Raw genomic sequence first — 19,661 nt, 5'->3', positions numbered from 1 at the left:
TTTAGACACCTTTTTTTAGATCACTTCTCCGAGTGGCAGAAGGACAAGCCTACCTTCCCCTCCGTGGCTGAATGGTGGGAGAGTGTGAAGGATAGGATCCGAACCTTCTCCATGCAGTACAGCAAGCAGCGCAGGATGGAGAAGAAATTCTCCATTCTGCAGCTGGAGAGAAGGTTGCGGGATGAATACGCCGCTCACAACAACGGGGGCGCCATCGATCACGAGCGACTGCTTGGCATAAAGGGTGAGCTGAGGCGCCTGCATGAACAGGCTGCCTCGGCCCTAATGCTCCGCGACAAAATGTGCCTGTTGGAAAACAATGAAAAGTGCAACGCCTTTTTTTTCCAGAGAGCCAGGGAAGCCCGGGAGGAGAAGAGCTTTGTCTCTCTCCGTGCCTCAAATAGCAACAAGGTAACTACAACATCAGACATGCTGGAGGTTGCCAAATTGTTTTATTGTGATCTTTTTAAGGTTAGGGATACGGACCCGGTTGTAGGGGAGCGGTTCCTAGACAACATTTTACCTTGCCTTCCCAGTGACATTCGTGACGGCTTAGAAGCCCCCATCACCTTGGCCGAGCTGACCGCAGTGCTTGGCAAGATGAACCGCCGCAAGGTACCGGGCCTTGATGGGCTCCCGGTGGAATTTTATTACACCTTTTGGGATGTCCTCGGGCCGGAATTACTGCAGGTTGTAGAGGACGTTCAGCGCCGGGGTTTGCTCACTAGGAGCATGAGGTCAGGGGTTCTTTCTTTGTTGCACAAGAAGGGCGATCGTGCCGACCTTGGCAACTGGAGGCCCCTGACCATGCTTTGTGTAGACACAAAGCTCATTGCAAAGACCCTTACAGAACGCCTGAAGAAGGCCATGGCTCATCTGGTTCACAGCGATCAGACGTGTGGAGTACCGGGTCGATCGGCGACGTGGAATCTCCATCTCATCCGCGACGCCATCGCCTGGGTGGAGGACAGGAACCTCCCTCTCCTGCTGGTCAGCTTGGACCAGGAGAAAGCCTTTGACCGGGTAGATCACCGCTTCCTGTTTCAAGTATTGGGTAAGTTTGGCTTTGGACCCAATTATCTGGGGTGGTTACACACTTTGTATAACGAAGTTGGAAGCCATGTTGTTATCAATGGCTTCCTGAGTGACTTGGTGCCCCAGCTGAGTGGAGTGAGGCAGGGATGTCCCCTCTCCCCCCTCCTCTACGCGCTCTATATAGAGCCACTGGCGTGCGCCATTCGCGCCCACCCCGGGGTCGATGGCCTTCTTATCCCAGGAAGCCGGGGGAAATCTGTTAGGCTGACCCAGTACGCGGACGACACCACCCTTTTCGTCTGCTCTGATCAGTCTCTCGGTCATGCCATGAGCCTTGTTCATGCGTTCGGTAGGGCCTCCGGCGCGACGCTCAACCTCAGTAAGTCGGTGGCCAAGTATTTCGGCAGCTGGAAGGCGAGGGAGGACGTCGCAGGGGGTCTCACCCTCTGTGACGGACCTCTCAAAGTGTTGGGGGTCAACTTCCTTTCGGATGGTGCCGCCCGTTTGAACTGGGAGGAGCGGTTGGCGATCGCCAGGCGGAAGATCGGACTGTGGAAGTCCAGGTCCCTGTCCTTCCAAGGTAAGGTCTTAGCCTTAAAAGCGGATATTCTTCCCACCCTGCTCTACCTTGCACATGTGTACCCTTTGCCCCGCTTCATGCGCAGAGGCCTGACGAAGGACGTTTTCAACCTCGTCTGGGGGGGCAGGTATGAGTACGTGCGTAGGGAAGTGATGTATCTCGGAAAGGACAGTGGGGGGAGGGATGTTATTGACTTTCCTCTCAAGCTTGACTGCCTGTTCTTCTCGCAGCTCTGCGCGCGCCTGGCAGCTCCCCTCGAGCACCCCCATCAGCACTTTGTGCGTCTGTGGCTGGCTCTCCCCATGAGACGTCTGGTGGCGTCGTGGACCAACCTCGGCCCCAAGGCTGAGACCCTGCCGGCCCACTACAGCCACGCTGTCAAGTGGAGTAAGTCTTTTCCGGCAGGTGTCAAGACAGAGGCCTTGACCAAGCATAGAGCGCTTTACAGTGCTTTGCTTGGTCATAGGGATACTCGGGCCATGTTGGGCCTGGAGGAAGGCACATGGGCGAGAATCCAGCCTAAGGGTTTGGATCACAGGCTGCAGGACCTGAACTGGCAGTGCCTTCATGGTAAGCTGCCAGTCAGGGACGTCTTACATAGGCATAAGCTGACCAGACACCCCCGCTGCCCCAGGCCCGAGTGCAGCGAGGATGAGACCATCAGGCACGTGTTTTGGGACTGTGGGCATGCACAGAGAGTTTGGGGGTTGGTAGCGGGCCTGTGTGGACGTGTGGACCTGCAGCCCGGTCTGACCTACGACAAGGTGTTGAAGGGGTGGGACCCCAACCTCCATAACCCCTTCGGCCCCTGGATGTGGCTGCTGGTCAGCATTACCAAGCGAGAGCTGTGGAATGCCAGGACCGCGCTCATCCGCAGAGGGGTTCATCTGGAGGCACAAGGGGTATTCCGTAAAATCCGGGCCGACTTGGGTTTCAGGATGGAGACTGACGTCATCCAGCGGGGCTATCACGAGGCCAAGGAGAGGTGGAAGGGCCTCTTTTGGCTTTAGCCCCGTGTTGTTTAGGTGGTGACGCTCCATTCTACAGGGTGGACATGACGCACCTTTCTGGAGCACACAGAAGGTACTTTGGGTTTTAGGTAAGTGTGCTTGGTTTTTGTGCGTGTGTTGTATTTTAAATATTTATTTATTTATTTTTTTTTTTTTTTTAAATAATTGCATGTACAGAACTTATTGTGCACTACTGGTTGATCACTTTTAGCACGTGTTTATTAATATTAACATTATTTATTAACATTTTAACTTGTTTGATGTGCTTTGTGTTTGTGATTAACCGTATTTTATGCCCGAAGTCACAGATTTTATGTGTGTGAGGATGGTATATAACCCTGTTTTAACCCGACCCTTGTGTTTGAAGTTTGAGGTCTGCGGGTCTGTTCCTCTTTTAAGGTTTTAACTTTTTAATGACTTGCATTTGAGGTGACATTTTATTTGTATAAATGGCCATATCAATGTAATTAAAGGTTATTTGTTTGTAATTTTAATTGTTGATTGTATTGTTTATATATAGTTCTGCATATTTTGCTTGTTTAATTCTATTTTAATATATATAATTAATGTTTGGTTGTACAGGCATTGATGTGTATAACTTGGAAAATTTCAACCTTTTACATTGTTGTTATGTTGCTTTATGATGAGTACTGTTTTTGCAGGAAGAGGTTGTTTTAATATTCCGTGTTGACAATGCCATGTTTTAAAAGTGTGGTTTTTATTCAATGTCTTAAATTGCTTGTGTTAATGTGTGTGCAGAACTGTTAAATAAAGTATTGGAAAAAAAAAAAAAAAAAAAAATCTGTTCTTATCAGTTTAATATCTGATACGTCCCCCATGGAGGGGACCACATATTAAACGGATTTTTGGAACAGGGAGCCGGAAGTGGGGCTTGCCCCGTCCGCTCCACGCATCGACCCGGTATTGCAGTGCTTCCGGGAATGGTGCACCTCTACTGCCCCCTGTTGTCGAAAGGCAGAACTGACTGACTGACTGACTGACTGACTGACTGACTGACTGACTGACTGAGTGAGTGAGTGAGTGACTAATAGACTGAGTGCTGTGAGGGGGGGGGCCCTGTCTGTGCGTGGCCCCCGTTTCCCGCCGTTTTTCTTTTTTTTTTTTTTTTTTTTTTTTTTTTTTTTTAAAGGAAGGTGACACACTGTTTGTGCGGTGGACAGCTGCGCTGAGGTAAGGCATGATGTCATCTTTGCCTTTTGAATTTCCCCTCATGTTTGTTAAAATGATTGCTGTCTTTTGAGAGGACAGGAGGACAGGGAGGAGTCGGGGCCCCGAGGACGGCGGCTGCGACGCCCCTGGGCATTCTACTCCGAGCGGGGGCGTCACGCAGGCCCGGCTAACGGCGACGGGCTTGGCGGCGGCCCCATATCGACTCGGGTCTCTCTTCATCCCGTATAAATCTTTCGCCTTTTACTAAAGATTTCCGTGGAGAGGGATAGCGATGAGTTCATGGTATTTTTGGAGGCTCTGCCCAAGCAGAGCTGCACTGCTGCTGTCAAAGGAAGACTGGGCCCGGCTTAGCGGCTGGCGTTAGGTGCCCGGTGGCGCGGCTGTGGTCTCCCTGGATCACGCGTGGACTCGCCGGGCGACACCTGCCAGAGGGGCTGGTGAGGGCTGAGCCGCGCCAGCTCCGTCGGCATCCCGCATGCCGGCGCCCGGCGGGGCGCAATTTGTGGGTATCGCTTCTCGGCCTTTTGGCTAAGATCAAGTGTAGTATCTGTTCTTATCAGTTTAATATCTGATACGTCCCCCATGGAGGGGACCACATATTAAACGGATTTTTGGAACAGGGAGCCGGAAGTGGGGCTTGCCCCGTCCGCTCCACGCATCGACCCGGTATTGCAGTGCTTCCGGGAATGGTGCACCTCTACTGCCCCCTGTTGTCGAAAGGCAGAACTGACTGACTGACTGACTGACTGACTGACTGACTGACTGACTGACTGACTGAGTGAGTGAGTGAGTGACTAATAGACTGAGTGCTGTGAGGGGGGGGGCCCTGTCTGTGCGTGGCCCCCGTTTCCCGCCGTTTTTCTTTTTTTTTTTTTTTTTTTTTTTTTTTTTTTTTAAAGGAAGGTGACACACTGTTTGTGCGGTGGACAGCTGCGCTGAGGTAAGGCATGATGTCATCTTTGCCTTTTGAATTTCCCCTCATGTTTGTTAAAATGATTGCTGTCTTTTGAGAGGACAGGAGGACAGGGAGGAGTCGGGGCCCCGAGGACGGCGGCTGCGACGCCCCTGGGCATTCTACTCCGAGCGGGGGCGTCACGCAGGCCCGGCTAACGGCGACGGGCTTGGCGGCGGCCCCATATCGACTCGGGTCTCTCTTCATCCCGTATAAATCTTTCGCCTTTTACTAAAGATTTCCGTGGAGAGGGATAGCGATGAGTTCATGGTATTTTTGGAGGCTCTGCCCAAGCAGAGCTGCACTGCTGCTGTCAAAGGAAGACTGGGCCCGGCTTAGCGGCTGGCGTTAGGTGCCCGGTGGCGCGGCTGTGGTCTCCCTGGATCACGCGTGGACTCGCCGGGCGACACCTGCCAGAGGGGCTGGTGAGGGCTGAGCCGCGCCAGCTCCGTCGGCATCCCGCATGCCGGCGCCCGGCGGGGCGCAATTTGTGGGTATCGCTTCTCGGCCTTTTGGCTAAGATCAAGTGTAGTATCTGTTCTTATCAGTTTAATATCTGATACGTCCCCCATGGAGGGGACCACATATTAAACGGATTTTTGGAACAGGGAGCCGGAAGTGGGGCTTGCCCCGTCCGCTCCACGCATCGACCCGGTATTGCAGTGCTTCCGGGAATGGTGCACCTCTACTGCCCCCTGTTGTCGAAAGGCAGAACTGACTGACTGACTGACTGACTGACTGACTGACTGACTGAGTGAGTGAGTGAGTGACTAATAGACTGAGTGCTGTGAGGGGGGGGGCCCTGTCTGTGCGTGGCCCCCGTTTCCCGCCGTTTTTCTTTTTTTTTTTTTTTTTTTTTTTTTTTTTTTTTTAAAGGAAGGTGACACACTGTTTGTGCGGTGGACAGCTGCGCTGAGGTAAGGCATGATGTCATCTTTGCCTTTTGAATTTCCCCTCATGTTTGTTAAAATGATTGCTGTCTTTTGAGAGGACAGGAGGACAGGGAGGAGTCGGGGCCCCGAGGACGGCGGCTGCGACGCCCCTGGGCATTCTACTCCGAGCGGGGGCGTCACGCAGGCCCGGCTAACGGCGACGGGCTTGGCGGCGGCCCCATATCGACTCGGGTCTCTCTTCATCCCGTATAAATCTTTCGCCTTTTACTAAAGATTTCCGTGGAGAGGGATAGCGATGAGTTCATGGTATTTTTGGAGGCTCTGCCCAAGCAGAGCTGCACTGCTGCTGTCAAAGGAAGACTGGGCCCGGCTTAGCGGCTGGCGTTAGGTGCCCGGTGGCGCGGCTGTGGTCTCCCTGGATCACGCGTGGACTCGCCGGGCGACACCTGCCAGAGGGGCTGGTGAGGGCTGAGCCGCGCCAGCTCCGTCGGCATCCCGCATGCCGGCGCCCGGCGGGGCGCAATTTGTGGGTATCGCTTCTCGGCCTTTTGGCTAAGATCAAGTTTTTTAAAACTTTTGGCGTTTTTTCTTAGCCGTTTTACCCGTCGTGTTTTTTAGTTTAGCGGATACCAAGGGGATCCTAATGCGTGCCCAGCAGGTGGCCTGACCGCCGCTGCCACGGGGTGAACCTTGGTATCCTGTTTTAGTGTTTTTCAGCCCTTGTTTGTTTTTATTCACTTTTATTATTTTATTTTTTAGTCTAGTTTTTAGCTCAGCTCGTCTTGGACTACGGCGGAAGGACCTCTGGAACACTGCGCCTTGCTCCACTCCGAGTGGGACGGCTGATGCCGGAGCACCCCAGCTGGAGGATGGCAGCTACGGCTCCCAGGACGGCAGTGACGGCCCCAGCGGCGGCTCCAGTGGCCGGGACGACCCCCTCCTCCGGACCGGGTCCGATGGTAGGTGGCGGTCTGCTTAACACGGCCCGGTTCCGTTGGAGGAACCTGGATGGAGAGGCCCAGTTTCACGACAGGGTCTTCTTCATCCGGGAGGTTGTCTTTGGTGTGCTGGGCTTTAAGCTGGAGGACCTGATCTGCGTCCAGAGGAACCATCCCCAGAGGTTTCTGGATGTTACCTTGGCCTCTGAGGAGGCATACCGGAGGGTGCTGGAGCAGAGCAAGTCCGACCACCCGCTCTTGAATATGTACTCGGTTGAGCCCTTGTGGTTTACGGACAAGCGGGTGGTAACGGTGCATGTGTTCAATCCTTACGTGTCGGCGGAGGCCGTCTGCCATTTCCTCACTAAACACGTTGAGGTTTTACCAGGACACAGAGACGTCCGGGACGAGCTGGGTGTGTGGAATGGGCGCCGCCAGTTTCAGGTGCGACTGCGGCCGGATGGAAAGGGGGGATATCTTCATCCCCCAGCCTACTTTTCCATCGGGCCCAACAGGGGGTACCTGTTCTACACTGGTCAGCCTACCTTCTGCCGGTCGTGCCAGGGCCAGGGACACAAGGCGGAGGACTGCCCGGACCTTAAGTGCCGTAACTGCCTTGAGCCCGGGCACATGGCTAAGGACTGTAAGGGCCCCCAACGTTGCCGCCACTGTAGCAGCGAGGAGCACCTGGCCCGTGTCTGCCCCCAGCGCTCCTATGCGGGCGTTCTGGCGGGTGGTGGGCAGGTGAGGCGGGTGCCGGACCGGGAGCTGCTCCCTGCCCCAAAGCCAGGGGGGCCTCAGGAGAGGTCAGTGGGGGCCCAGGAAGAAGTGGCCAGGTCCCCAGTGAAGACCCCGTTGGGGGCTGAGGGGCCCCGGGCTCAGGCTGGGCAGTCCCCGCAGGCCCGGGCCGGGGTCACCAAAAGGAAGAAGAAGGGTGACCCCAAGGACAAAACTAAGAAGACGAGGAAGGAAGCAGAGGAGGCAACAGGTACCCCCAAGGAGGCGGCGCCCCCAGCTGAGGCCCCTGTACAGGTCGTATCGCCCCCCGCCCCCAAAACAGAAGATATAAGTTGGAATTTGTCAATGTTGTCCCCAGCCCTTCCCCAGGAGGACATTACCTTTTCGGGCCTGGAGGTTTCACCAAACGACCAGGCCTACCTGGAGGACTCCATGCTGGGGAAAATTCTGGGCATGAGTGGGGAGGGGGAACAGGGGTCTTAATAGCTGGTTTTAGGGTTTATAGTTTTTAAAAATTTTTATGGTTTTAATGTCTTATTGTTTTATTCTTCTTTTAATCCCCCCATGGCTGGTTTTAAAATTTTTACTGTTAACGTCAGAGGGTTGAGGAACCCAGTCAAAAGGGCCGCGGTCTTTGATGAACTGACATCCTCCCCTTTCAATCTCTGTTTCTTGCAGGAAGTCCACCTCAGGGACCAGCGGGACGTGGCTCTTTTCTCACAAGCGTGGAAGAGGGGTAAGTCCTGCTGGAGCGTTGGTGGTGTCCATTCTTCAGGCGTCGGCATCCTTTTTGGTGACCGGGCCTTTGAGAATGTGAGTACCTTCACTGTAGTGCAGGGAAGGGTTTTGGGAGTGGACGCCACCTGGAGAGGTCAGCACATCCGGGCGATGTGCGTTTACGCTCCAGTGGAGGCCTCGTCCCGCATTGCGCTTTTTGAGGAGCTGGCCCAGTTTTGTGTCACTAATAGACACATAATTTTAGGAGGGGACTTCAATACTTTTTTAGAAGGGAAAGGGGATGTCAGCACTAAACATTTTAGGAATTTGATCCGCAGCCTCAACCTCTCTGATGGTTTTAAAACGTGCAACCCCACAGATCCGGGCCATACCTGGCACAACAGTCGTGGGGCCAGCAGCCGTATTGATTATATTTTAGCTTCGCCCTCTGTTGTTTTTAGGAAGGTTTTGAGGTCTCCACGGTGGTACTCGGACCATACATCGGTCGAGGCCACAGTTTCCATTGACGCCCCTACCTTCGGGAGGGGCTATTGGAAGCTGAACGTGGAGATCTTAGAAGAGAGAGACTTTAGGTCTCTCTTCCTGGATCATTTTACTGCGTGGCAGGGCTGTAAGGCAGCCTACGTCTCCACGGCCGCATGGTGGGAGAGCGTAAAAGAGAGGGTTAGAGCTCTAGCTATCCACTATTGCGGCCAGCGTAAAGCTAAAAGGCTTTACGAAATCCAACGGCTAGAGACCAGGCTGCAGAGGGAGTATGCCCGCCACAACAACGGAGGGGCTTTTAACTTTGAGGAGGTGCAGGCAGCCAAAGCTAAGCTGAGGGGCCTGCACGAGCAATCGGCTGCGGCCTCCTTGTTTTGGGCCAGGGCTTTGGAAAGGGAGGAGAATGAGAAATGTACAGCCTTCTTCTTTAATAAGGTGAAACTGGCCCGTGAGGAAAAGTGTTTCACTGCCCTCCGGGACCAAGGAGGCAACCTGGTCTCCGATTCGGCCCGGATGCTGGAGGTTGCTAAATGTTTTTACGGTGACCTTTTTAAGAAAAGGGAGACCGAACCTGAGCTAGGGGAGCAGTTTTTATCTAAACTCAAACCTAGTCTTCCCAGTGAGGCAAGGGACAGCTTAGATGCCCCCTTCACTCTAGCCGAGCTGACTGAGGTGCTAGGCAAAATGAACCGGCGCAAAGTTCCTGGTCTCGATGGACTCCCCGTGGAATTCTATTCCACGTTTTGGGAAGTCCTCGGGCCGGAGCTGCTAGAAGTGGCTGAGGACGTGCAGCGTCAGGGCATGCTCACCAAGAGCATGCGGTCAGGGGTCTTGTCTTTGTTGTACAAGAAGGGCGATCGTGCCGAACTTGGCAACTGGAGACCCCTGACAATGCTTTGCGTAGATGCAAAGATCATAGCAAAGACCCTAACTGAGCGCCTAAAAAAGGCCATGACCCACCTGGTCCATAGTGACCAGACTTGCGGGGTCCCGGGTCGATCTGCGACTTGGAATTTACATTTAATTCGGGACGCGATCGCCTGGGCTGAGGACAGGAATGTCCCTCTGGCACTCGTTAGCTTGGACCAGGAGAAGGCGTTTGACCGAGTGGACCACTGCTTCCTGTTTGGGGTATTGAGCAGGCTAGGTTTTGGGCCTAAGTTCTTGGGATGGGTTCATGCGCTTTATACTGAGGTTGGTAGCCATGTGTCGATTAATGGTTCCCTCAGTGATTGGGTTCCCCAGTCAAGTGGAGTGAGGCAGGGTTGCCCTCTCTCCCCCCTCCTCTACGCTCTATATATAGAGCCGTTGGCGAGCGCCATCCGTGCCCATCCAGGTATCAACGGCCTGATCCTGCCAGGGAGTGGGGGCCTGACGGTAAAGCTGGCCCAGTACGCAGACGATACCACTCTGTTTGTGTGCTCGGACCATGCGCTCGGTCACGCCCTGGGCTTGGTGCAGGCGTTCGGGAAGGCCTCCGGGGCTGCACTTAACCTGAGCAAGTCGGTGGTCAAGTACTTTGGCAGCTGGAAGGCGAGAGAGGACGTCCCGGGGGGGCTCACTCTCTGCGGCGGCCCTCTCAAGGTGTTGGGGGTTAACTTTCTTTCGAAAGGTGCTGCCCGGGTAAACTGGGAAGAGCGTTTGACGATCGCCAGGCGGAAGATGGGGATGTGGAAGGCCAGGTCCCTGTCCTTCCTGGGTAAGGTTCTCGCCTTGAAGGTTGATATCCTTCCCACCCTCCTCTACCTCGCCCATGTGTTCCCCATGCCCCGCTTCATGCGGAGAGGCTTAACTAAGGATGTGTTTAACCTTGTTTGGGGCGGCAGGTATGAGTATGTGAGGAGGGAAGTGATGTACCTTGGAAAGGACAGTGGGGGGAGGGATGTTCCGGACTTCCCTCTCAAGCTTGACTGCCTGTTCTTCTCCCAGATCTGTGCACGTCTGGTGGCTCCCCTAGAACACCCCCACCAGTATTTTGTTCACTTGTGGCTGGCCCTGCCCATGAGACGTCTGTTGACGTCGTGGTCCAACGCCGGGCCCAAGGCGGAGACGCTGCCGACCCACTATCACCATGCTATTAAGTGGAGTAAGTCTCTTCCGGCAGGTCTCCCCCCAGGGACCCTCACCAGGCACCGAGCCCTGTATCGGGCTGTGCTGGTGAAGAGGGGAACCCGTGCTGTGCTGGGCCTGGAGAAGGACACCTGGACCAGGATCCAGCCCAAGGGGTTGGATAACCGGCTGCAGGACCTGAACTGGCAGTGTGTGCATGGTAAGCTGCCGGTCAGGGATGTACTGTACAGGCACAAGCTGACCAGACACTCAGGCTGCCCACGTCCCGAGTGCTCAGAGGAGGAGACCCTCAGGCACGCCTTTTGGGACTGTGGGTATGCCAGGGAGGTCTGGAGATCAGTGCAAGGCCTGTGCAGGAAACTAGACCCGCAGTTTGTGTTGTCCTACGATAAGGTGATGATGGGGTGGCCCCAAGGTCCTCAGACTCCCTTCCCGCCCCGGATGTGGCTGCTGATCAGCATGACCAAACGTGAACTTTGGAATGCAAGGTCGGCACTCATCCATAAAGGGGCAGATTTGAGGGCCTGGGGATTATATCGAAAGATTGTGGCGGACTTGGATTTCAGGATGGAGCGGGACATCATCCAGTGGGGCTATCACGAGGCCAAGGAAAGGTGGAAGGGCCTTCTGCGGCCATAGCCCCACTAACATCTTGGTGAGTACGAGCTCCATCCAGGAAGGTCGGTGTGGCACGTGAGTTGTGAACGCACGCACCTTATACTGTGCCTTTCTTGGTGGTGCGTTAATGTTTTTTTTTTCAGTGTCACACCATAAAGTTCACAAGGATCGGAAACCCTTTGCAATGGGATTTTAAGCCTGGGGGTGATTTTGAAAATAACCACTGACACTCAATGGTTTTTGATTAATATTTGCTTATTTATTGAATGTCTGGTGTGGTTTATGTATTTTATATTTAAATTTTAAACTCTGATATGGGCTGAATTTTAACGGTGTGTTAATGTCTTGTTTGAAATCCTTTTAAGGAGATTATAATTGTAATATTTTATTGATTGAAATAAAAATTGTAATTGAATTTGAAATAGCCGGAATGATGAGTGAAGGTTGGCCGAGTTGATGAAGTGACGGGTATCCTACTCTGACTGGTTAGAAAAAAAAAAAAAAAAAAAAAATCTGTTCTTATCAGTTTAATATCTGATACGTCCCCCATGGAGGGGACCACATATTAAACGGATTTTTGGAACAGGGAGCCGGAAGTGGGGCTTGCCCCGTCCGCTCCACGCATCGACCCGGTATTGCAGTGCTTCCGGGAATGGTGCACCTCTACTGCCCCCTGTTGTCGAAAGGCAGAACTGACTGACTGACTGACTGACTGACTGACTGACTGACTGACTGACTGACTGAGTGAGTGAGTGAGTGACTAATAGACTGAGTGCTGTGAGGGGGGGGGCCCTGTCTGTGCGTGGCCCCCGTTTCCCGCCGTTTTTCTTTTTTTTTTTTTTTTTTTTTTTTTTTTTTTTTTAAAGGAAGGTGACACACTGTTTGTGCGGTGGACAGCTGCGCTGAGGTAAGGCATGATGTCATCTTTGCCTTTTGAATTTCCCCTCATGTTTGTTAAAATGATTGCTGTCTTTTGAGAGGACAGGAGGACAGGGAGGAGTCGGGGCCCCGAGGACGGCGGCTGCGACGCCCCTGGGCATTCTACTCCGAGCGGGGGCGTCACGCAGGCCCGGCTAACGGCGACGGGCTTGGCGGCGGCCCCATATCGACTCGGGTCTCTCTTCATCCCGTATAAATCTTTCGCCTTTTACTAAAGATTTCCGTGGAGAGGGATAGCGATGAGTTCATGGTATTTTTGGAGGCTCTGCCCAAGCAGAGCTGCACTGCTGCTGTCAAAGGAAGACTGGGCCCGGCTTAGCGGCTGGCGTTAGGTGCCCGGTGGCGCGGCTGTGGTCTCCCTGGATCACGCGTGGACTCGCCGGGCGACACCTGCCAGAGGGGCTGGTGAGGGCTGAGCCGCGCCAGCTCCGTCGGCATCCCGCATGCCGGCGCCCGGCGGGGCGCAATTTGTGGGTATCGCTTCTCGGCCTTTTGGCTAAGATCAAGTGTAGTATCTGTTCTTATCAGTTTAATATCTGATACGTCCCCCATGGAGGGGACCACATATTAAACGGATTTTTGGAACAGGGAGCCGGAAGTGGGGCTTGCCCCGTCCGCTCCACGCATCGACCCGGTATTGCAGTGCTTCCGGGAATGGTGCACCTCTACTGCCCCCTGTTGTCGAAAGGCAGAACTGACTGACTGACTGACTGACTGACTGACTGACTGACTGACTGACTGACTGAGTGAGTGAGTGAGTGACTAATAGACTGAGTGCTGTGAGGGGGGGGGCCCTGTCTGTGCGTGGCCCCCGTTTCCCGCCGTTTTTCTTTTTTTTTTTTTTTTAAAGGAAGGTGACACACTGTTTGTGCGGTGGACAGCTGCGCTGAGGTAAGGCATGATGTCATCTTTGCCTTTTGAATTTCCCCTCATGTTTGTTAAAATGATTGCTGTCTTTTGAGAGGACAGGAGGACAGGGAGGAGTCGGGGCCCCGAGGACGGCGGCTGCGACGCCCCTGGGCATTCTACTCCGAGCGGGGGCGTCACGCAGGCCCGGCTAACGGCGACGGGCTTGGCGGCGGCCCCATATCGACTCGGGTCTCTCTTCATCCCGTATAAATCTTTCGCCTTTTACTAAAGATTTCCGTGGAGAGGGATAGCGATGAGTTCATGGTATTTTTGGAGGCTCTGCCCAAGCAGAGCTGCACTGCTGCTGTCAAAGGAAGACTGGGCCCGGCTTAGCGGCTGGCGTTAGGTGCCCGGTGGCGCGGCTGTGGTCTCCCTGGATCACGCGTGGACTCGCCGGGCGACACCTGCCAGAGGGGCTGGTGAGGGCTGAGCCGCGCCAGCTCCGTCGGCATCCCGCATGCCGGCGCCCGGCGGGGCGCAATTTGTGGGTATCGCTTCTCGGCCTTTTGGCTAAGATCAAGTGTAGTATCTGTTCTTATCAGTTTAATATCTGATACGTCCCCCATGGAGGGGACCACATATTAAACGGATTTTTGGAACAGGGAGCCGGAAGTGGGGCTTGCCCCGTCCGCTCCACGCATCGACCCGGTATTGCAGTGCTTCCGGGAATGGTGCACCTCTACTGCCCCCTGTTGTCGAAAGGCAGAACTGACTGACTGACTGACTGACTGACTGACTGACTGACTGAGTGAGTGAGTGAGTGACTAATAGACTGAGTGCTGTGAGGGGGGGGGCCCTGTCTGTGCGTGGCCCCCGTTTCCCGCCGTTTTTCTTTTTTTTTTTTTTTTTTTTTTTTTTTTTTTTTAAAGGAAGGTGACACACTGTTTGTGCGGTGGACAGCTGCGCTGAGGTAAGGCATGATGTCATCTTTGCCTTTTGAATTTCCCCTCATGTTTGTTAAAATGATTGCTGTCTTTTGAGAGGACAGGAGGACAGGGAGGAGTCGGGGCCCCGAGGACGGCGGCTGCGACGCCCCTGGGCATTCTACTCCGAGCGGGGGCGTCACGCAGGCCCGGCTAACGGCGACGGGCTTGGCGGCGGCCCCATATCGACTCGGGTCTCTCTTCATCCCGTATAAATCTTTCGCCTTTTACTAAAGATTTCCGTGGAGAGGGATAGCGATGAGTTCATGGTATTTTTGGAGGCTCTGCCCAAGCAGAGCTGCACTGCTGCTGTCAAAGGAAGACTGGGCCCGGCTTAGCGGCTGGCGTTAGGTGCCCGGTGGCGCGGCTGTGGTCTCCCTGGATCACGCGTGGACTCGCCGGGCGACACCTGCCACAGGGGCTGGTGAGGGCTGAGCCGCGCCAGCTCCGTCGGCATCCCGCATGCCGGCGCCCGGCGGGGCGCAATTTGTGGGTATCGCTTCTCGGCCTTTTGGCTAAGATCAAGTGCTGCTTTTTGGAGGGATTTTTATTGCCAGGTTTTTAGTGGAGGCAACAGCGAACCTAAAGCGTGACCAGCAGGTGGCTTGACCGCCGCTGCCACGGGGCTAGCTGTTGTCTCCTTTTAGCGCTTTTTTTATTTTGGGTAGCCCTTGCAAGCCTAACGTGCAGGTTCGGGTGGCTTGACCGCCGTTCCCGCAGGGTGAGCTTGGGGTTTTATTTCCAGCTTTTATTAGTTTAGGCACCCAGCTGGGACACGTCGACTCCCTGCCCGGCTCCCGAGGACTCTCTTGCCCACCATCGCCAGGATGTCCGGGAGCCCACACAGGACCGTCGTAGTCATCCGGCATACAGCAGCCTTCAAGTGGACTCACCAGGAGGAACCGGAGAGTTTCCCGGAGAGACTGACCTTCATCCGGGAGGTGCTCTTCGGCCTCCTGGGACTTACCATGGAAGACATCATCTGTGTGCAGCGCAACCAGTCTTCGGCCTTCTTCTATGTGACTTGCACTACGGAAGAGGGCTACAAGAAGATGCTGGTTGCATGCAGCCGCTTGGAGGAAGAGCTTCGCCGGATGTACTATGACGTGGAGCCACTGTGGAAGCTGGACCGGAGAGTGATCACCGTCCACGTCTTGGACCCCTTTGTTCCAGCTGAAGCGGTGGCTGCCTTCCTGGGCAGGTTTGTCGACGTGGTCCCTGGGCACAGGGACGTGAGAGACCAGCTGGGTGTCTGGACTGGGCGCAGGCAGTTCCGGGTGTGCCTGCGCCCCGACGCTAGCTCCCCTGACGGGTATAGCCACCCACCTGCTCATTTTATGATAGGTCGTTGCAAGGGCTACCTTTTTTACTCCGGGCAACCCTCCTCCTGCCGCTTGTGCCACGGCCTGGGCCACACCGCGGACTCCTGTACCACCATGAAGTGCTGGAGATGCCTGGACGTCGGTCACTTGGCGAAGGACTGCAAGGGCCCCCTCCGGTGTAACCTGTGCAGAGGTGAGGACCATCTGGCTCGGAGCTGCCCTCAGCGCAAACCGTCCTGGGCCGACGCCGTTACCCGGGGCTCGGCTGTGGACGGGGCCCGACAGCAGGCACTGCCGGGCTGCGCTGAGATGCACGGGGGAGCCGAGAGGGGAGCTGGGAACACCGAGGCTCAGCCCTTCGCCAGTGCCGATGGGGAGTCCACGGCCTCCAGTGCTTCTGTGGAGTCCCCAGGTAAGGGTCCATTGGCCGTGGCTGAAAAGCGCGCAACCTCTCCCTCCAGGTTTGTCCAAAGCAGGAGGAGGAAGAAGGCCCGGAGGAACGAGAACACTGCTTTAGGCCGAGAAGCGATTTCCCCTTTTGAGCAGATGGACTTACTAAGTGTTCTGGTCTCCCCACTTGAGAGACGGTCTTATCCAGTGCAGCAGGACATTGCAAATGAATGTTCTTTTTTAGCCACTGTTGAGTCTGGGGGAGACCTTAGTTTTAATGGGGATATGTCTGAGGATGATAATGTTTTACCTTTTTAAAGATTTTAGATTTTCTGCTATATTTATGGATTTAATACTGTTTTAATGGGTGTTGTAATGTTTTGAGTAGTTTCATATTTTAAGATTTGTATGTTATAAGGTGTCTTGTATTATTATGGCAGTAATATGTTTTTGTTAATTATGCTGTTGGATTAAGTTTGTGGGTATAAATGGGTTTTGATATGTGCTATTTTGATTAGTATTGATGTGGGTTTGTTTTAGTTAGTATGTGGAAAATGTTGGGTTTTTATAGTTTTATGTGTTGTTCTTAGATTGTAAGCAGAAATGTTGAATAAAGATGAATTAAAAAAAAAAAAAAAATCTGTTCTTATCAGTTTAATATCTGATACGTCCCCCATGGAGGGGACCACATATTAAACGGATTTTTGGAACAGGGAGCCGGAAGTGGGGCTTGCCCCGTCCGCTCCACGCATCGACCCGGTATTGCAGTGCTTCCGGGAATGGTGCACCTCTACTGCCCCCTGTTGTCGAAAGGCAGAACTGACTGACTGACTGACTGACTGACTGACTGACTGACTGACTGACTGACTGACTGACTGACTGAGTGAGTGAGTGAGTGACTAATAGACTGAGTGCTGTGAGGGGGGGGGCCCTGTCTGTGCGTGGCCCCCGTTTCCCGCCGTTTTTCTTTTTTTTTTTTTTTTTTTTTTTTTTTTTTTTTTTAAAGGAAGGTGACACACTGTTTGTGCGGTGGACAGCTGCGCTGAGGTAAGGCATGATGTCATCTTTGCCTTTTGAATTTCCCCTCATGTTTGTTAAAATGATTGCTGTCTTTTGAGAGGACAGGAGGACAGGGAGGAGTCGGGGCCCCGAGGACGGCGGCTGCGACGCCCCTGGGCATTCTACTCCGAGCGGGGGCGTCACGCAGGCCCGGCTAACGGCGACGGGCTTGGCGGCGGCCCCATATCGACTCGGGTCTCTCTTCATCCCGTATAAATCTTTCGCCTTTTACTAAAGATTTCCGTGGAGAGGGATAGCGATGAGTTCATGGTATTTTTGGAGGCTCTGCCCAAGCAGAGCTGCACTGCTGCTGTCAAAGGAAGACTGGGCCCGGCTTAGCGGCTGGCGTTAGGTGCCCGGTGGCGCGGCTGTGGTCTCCCTGGATCACGCGTGGACTCGCCGGGCGACACCTGCCAGAGGGGCTGGTGAGGGCTGAGCCGCGCCAGCTCCGTCGGCATCCCGCATGCCGGCGCCCGGCGGGGCGCAATTTGTGGGTATCGCTTCTCGGCCTTTTGGCTAAGATCAAGTGTAGTATCTGTTCTTATCAGTTTAATATCTGATACGTCCCCCATGGAGGGGACCACATATTAAACGGATTTTTGGAACAGGGAGCCGGAAGTGGGGCTTGCCCCGTCCGCTCCACGCATCGACCCGGTATTGCAGTGCTTCCGGGAATGGTGCACCTCTACTGCCCCCTGTTGTCGAAAGGCAGAACTGACTGACTGACTGACTGACTGACTGACTGACTGACTGACTGACTGACTGACTGAGTGAGTGAGTGAGTGACTAATAGACTGAGTGCTGTGAGGGGGGGGGCCCTGTCTGTGCGTGGCCCCCGTTTCCCGCCGTTTTTCTTTTTTTTTTTTTTTTTTAAAGGAAGGTGACACACTGTTTGTGCGGTGGACAGCTGCGCTGAGGTAAGGCATGATGTCATCTTTGCCTTTTGAATTTCCCCTCATGTTTGTTAAAATGATTGCTGTCTTTTGAGAGGACAGGAGGACAGGGAGGAGTCGGGGCCCCGAGGACGGCGGCTGCGACGCCCCTGGGCATTCTACTCCGAGCGGGGGCGTCACGCAGGCCCGGCTAACGGCGACGGGCTTGGCGGCGGCCCCATATCGACTCGGGTCTCTCTTCATCCCGTATAAATCTTTCGCCTTTTACTAAAGATTTCCGTGGAGAGGGATAGCGATGAGTTCATGGTATTTTTGGAGGCTCTGCCCAAGCAGAGCTGCACTGCTGCTGTCAAAGGAAGACTGGGCCCGGCTTAGCGGCTGGCGTTAGGTGCCCGGTGGCGCGGCTGTGGTCTCCCTGGATCACGCGTGGACTCGCCGGGCGACACCTGCCAGAGGGGCTGGTGAGGGCTGAGCCGCGCCAGCTCCGTCGGCATCCCGCATGCCGGCGCCCGGCGGGGCGCAATTTGTGGGTATCGCTTCTCGGCCTTTTGGCTAAGATCAAGTGTAGTATCTGTTCTTATCAGTTTAATATCTGATACGTCCCCCATGGAGGGGACCACATATTAAACGGATTTTTGGAACAGGGAGCCGGAAGTGGGGCTTGCCCCGTCCGCTCCACGCATCGACCCGGTATTGCAGTGCTTCCGGGAATGGTGCACCTCTACTGCCCCCTGTTGTCGAAAGGCAGAACTGACTGACTGACTGACTGACTGACTGACTGACTGACTGAGTGAGTGAGTGAGTGACTAATAGACTGAGTGCTGTGAGGGGGGGGGCCCTGTCTGTGCGTGGCCCCCGTTTCCCGCCGTTTTTCTTTTTTTTTTTTTTTTTTTTTTTTTTTTTTTTAAAGGAAGGTGACACACTGTTTGTGCGGTGGACAGCTGCGCTGAGGTAAGGCATGATGTCATCTTTGCCTTTTGAATTTCCCCTCATGTTTGTTAAAATGATTGCTGTCTTTTGAGAGGACAGGAGGACAGGGAGGAGTCGGGGCCCCGAGGACGGCGGCTGCGACGCCCCTGGGCATTCTACTCCGAGCGGGGGCGTCACGCAGGCCCGGCTAACGGCGACGGGCTTGGCGGCGGCCCCATATCGACTCGGGTCTCTCTTCATCCCGTATAAATCTTTCGCCTTTTACTAAAGATTTCCGTGGAGAGGGATAGCGATGAGTTCATGGTATTTTTGGAGGCTCTGCCCAAGCAGAGCTGCACTGCTGCTGTCAAAGGAAGACTGGGCCCGGCTTAGCGGCTGGCGTTAGGTGCCCGGTGGCGCGGCTGTGGTCTCCCTGGATCACGCGTGGACTCGCCGGGCGACACCTGCCAGAGGGGCTGGTGAGGGCTGAGCCGCGCCAGCTCCGTCGGCATCCCGCATGCCGGCGCCCGGCGGGGCGCAATTTGTGGGTATCGCTTCTCGGCCTTTTGGCTAAGATCAAGTGTAGTATCTGTTCTTATCAGTTTAATATCTGATACGTCCCCCATGGAGGGGACCACATATTAAACGGATTTTTGGAACAGGGAGCCGGAAGTGGGGCTTGCCCCGTCCGCTCCACGCATCGACCCGGTATTGCAGTGCTTCCGGGAATGGTGCACCTCTACTGCCCCCTGTTGTCGAAAGGCAGAACTGACTGACTGACTGACTGACTGACTGACTGACTGAGTGAGTGAGTGAGTGACTAATAGACTGAGTGCTGTGAGGGGGGGGGCCCTGTCTGTGCGTGGCCCCCGTTTCCCGCCGTTTTTCTTTTTTTTTTTTTTTTTTTTTTTTTTTTTTTTTAAAGGAAGGTGACACACTGTTTGTGCGGTGGACAGCTGCGCTGAGGTAAGGCATGATGTCATCTTTGCCTTTTGAATTTCCCCTCATGTTTGTTAAAATGATTGCTGTCTTTTGAGAGGACAGGAGGACAGGGAGGAGTCGGGGCCCCGA

At 54.3% G+C, this 19,661-nt stretch overlaps 17 non-coding genes and 2 pseudogenes across 17 annotated transcripts; all 19 read left to right on the top strand.

Moving 5' to 3' along the window:
* The first annotated feature begins 3,359 nt into the window (after positions 1-3,359).
* On the top strand, positions 3,360-3,580 carry LOC140584170 (U2 spliceosomal RNA; annotated as a pseudogene).
* A 435-nt stretch (positions 3,581-4,015) lies between these two features.
* LOC140584584 (U5 spliceosomal RNA) lies at positions 4,016-4,129 on the top strand. The gene has a single exon (XR_011986546.1). It is a non-coding gene; the product is annotated as a U5 spliceosomal RNA (small nuclear RNA).
* A 195-nt stretch (positions 4,130-4,324) lies between these two features.
* Positions 4,325-4,516, top strand: LOC140585119 (U2 spliceosomal RNA). The gene has a single exon (XR_011987079.1). It is a non-coding gene; the product is annotated as a U2 spliceosomal RNA (small nuclear RNA).
* Positions 4,517-4,955: 439 nt separating this feature from the next.
* LOC140584583 (U5 spliceosomal RNA) lies at positions 4,956-5,069 on the top strand. Its single transcript, XR_011986545.1, has one exon. It is a non-coding gene; the product is annotated as a U5 spliceosomal RNA (small nuclear RNA).
* Positions 5,070-5,264: 195 nt separating this feature from the next.
* LOC140585118 (U2 spliceosomal RNA) lies at positions 5,265-5,456 on the top strand. The gene has a single exon (XR_011987078.1). It is a non-coding gene; the product is annotated as a U2 spliceosomal RNA (small nuclear RNA).
* Positions 5,457-5,884: 428 nt separating this feature from the next.
* On the top strand, positions 5,885-5,998 carry LOC140584582 (U5 spliceosomal RNA). The gene has a single exon (XR_011986544.1). It is a non-coding gene; the product is annotated as a U5 spliceosomal RNA (small nuclear RNA).
* A 5,718-nt stretch (positions 5,999-11,716) lies between these two features.
* Positions 11,717-11,912, top strand: LOC140584211 (U2 spliceosomal RNA). The gene has a single exon (XR_011986190.1). It is a non-coding gene; the product is annotated as a U2 spliceosomal RNA (small nuclear RNA).
* A 440-nt stretch (positions 11,913-12,352) lies between these two features.
* On the top strand, positions 12,353-12,466 carry LOC140584581 (U5 spliceosomal RNA). The gene has a single exon (XR_011986543.1). It is a non-coding gene; the product is annotated as a U5 spliceosomal RNA (small nuclear RNA).
* A 195-nt stretch (positions 12,467-12,661) lies between these two features.
* On the top strand, positions 12,662-12,853 carry LOC140585117 (U2 spliceosomal RNA). The gene has a single exon (XR_011987077.1). It is a non-coding gene; the product is annotated as a U2 spliceosomal RNA (small nuclear RNA).
* Positions 12,854-13,275: 422 nt separating this feature from the next.
* On the top strand, positions 13,276-13,389 carry LOC140584580 (U5 spliceosomal RNA). Its single transcript, XR_011986542.1, has one exon. It is a non-coding gene; the product is annotated as a U5 spliceosomal RNA (small nuclear RNA).
* Positions 13,390-13,584: 195 nt separating this feature from the next.
* LOC140585116 (U2 spliceosomal RNA) lies at positions 13,585-13,776 on the top strand. Its single transcript, XR_011987076.1, has one exon. It is a non-coding gene; the product is annotated as a U2 spliceosomal RNA (small nuclear RNA).
* A 427-nt stretch (positions 13,777-14,203) lies between these two features.
* LOC140584579 (U5 spliceosomal RNA) lies at positions 14,204-14,317 on the top strand. The gene has a single exon (XR_011986541.1). It is a non-coding gene; the product is annotated as a U5 spliceosomal RNA (small nuclear RNA).
* Positions 14,318-16,296: 1,979 nt separating this feature from the next.
* LOC140584165 (U2 spliceosomal RNA) lies at positions 16,297-16,522 on the top strand (annotated as a pseudogene).
* Positions 16,523-16,975: 453 nt separating this feature from the next.
* Positions 16,976-17,089, top strand: LOC140584578 (U5 spliceosomal RNA). Its single transcript, XR_011986540.1, has one exon. It is a non-coding gene; the product is annotated as a U5 spliceosomal RNA (small nuclear RNA).
* A 195-nt stretch (positions 17,090-17,284) lies between these two features.
* Positions 17,285-17,476, top strand: LOC140585115 (U2 spliceosomal RNA). Its single transcript, XR_011987075.1, has one exon. It is a non-coding gene; the product is annotated as a U2 spliceosomal RNA (small nuclear RNA).
* Positions 17,477-17,904: 428 nt separating this feature from the next.
* LOC140584577 (U5 spliceosomal RNA) lies at positions 17,905-18,018 on the top strand. Its single transcript, XR_011986539.1, has one exon. It is a non-coding gene; the product is annotated as a U5 spliceosomal RNA (small nuclear RNA).
* Positions 18,019-18,213: 195 nt separating this feature from the next.
* On the top strand, positions 18,214-18,405 carry LOC140585113 (U2 spliceosomal RNA). Its single transcript, XR_011987073.1, has one exon. It is a non-coding gene; the product is annotated as a U2 spliceosomal RNA (small nuclear RNA).
* Positions 18,406-18,831: 426 nt separating this feature from the next.
* On the top strand, positions 18,832-18,945 carry LOC140584576 (U5 spliceosomal RNA). Its single transcript, XR_011986538.1, has one exon. It is a non-coding gene; the product is annotated as a U5 spliceosomal RNA (small nuclear RNA).
* A 195-nt stretch (positions 18,946-19,140) lies between these two features.
* On the top strand, positions 19,141-19,332 carry LOC140585112 (U2 spliceosomal RNA). Its single transcript, XR_011987072.1, has one exon. It is a non-coding gene; the product is annotated as a U2 spliceosomal RNA (small nuclear RNA).
* The last annotated feature ends 329 nt before the right edge of the window (positions 19,333-19,661 follow it).

Source organism: Paramormyrops kingsleyae, unplaced genomic scaffold, assembly GCF_048594095.1.
Source record: "Paramormyrops kingsleyae isolate MSU_618 unplaced genomic scaffold, PKINGS_0.4 ups31, whole genome shotgun sequence".
In the NCBI taxonomy this organism is placed as follows: Eukaryota; Metazoa; Chordata; class Actinopteri; order Osteoglossiformes; family Mormyridae; genus Paramormyrops; species Paramormyrops kingsleyae.
The sequence above is the reverse complement of the archived record's forward strand: the minus strand, read 5'-3'. Positions and strand labels throughout refer to the sequence as shown.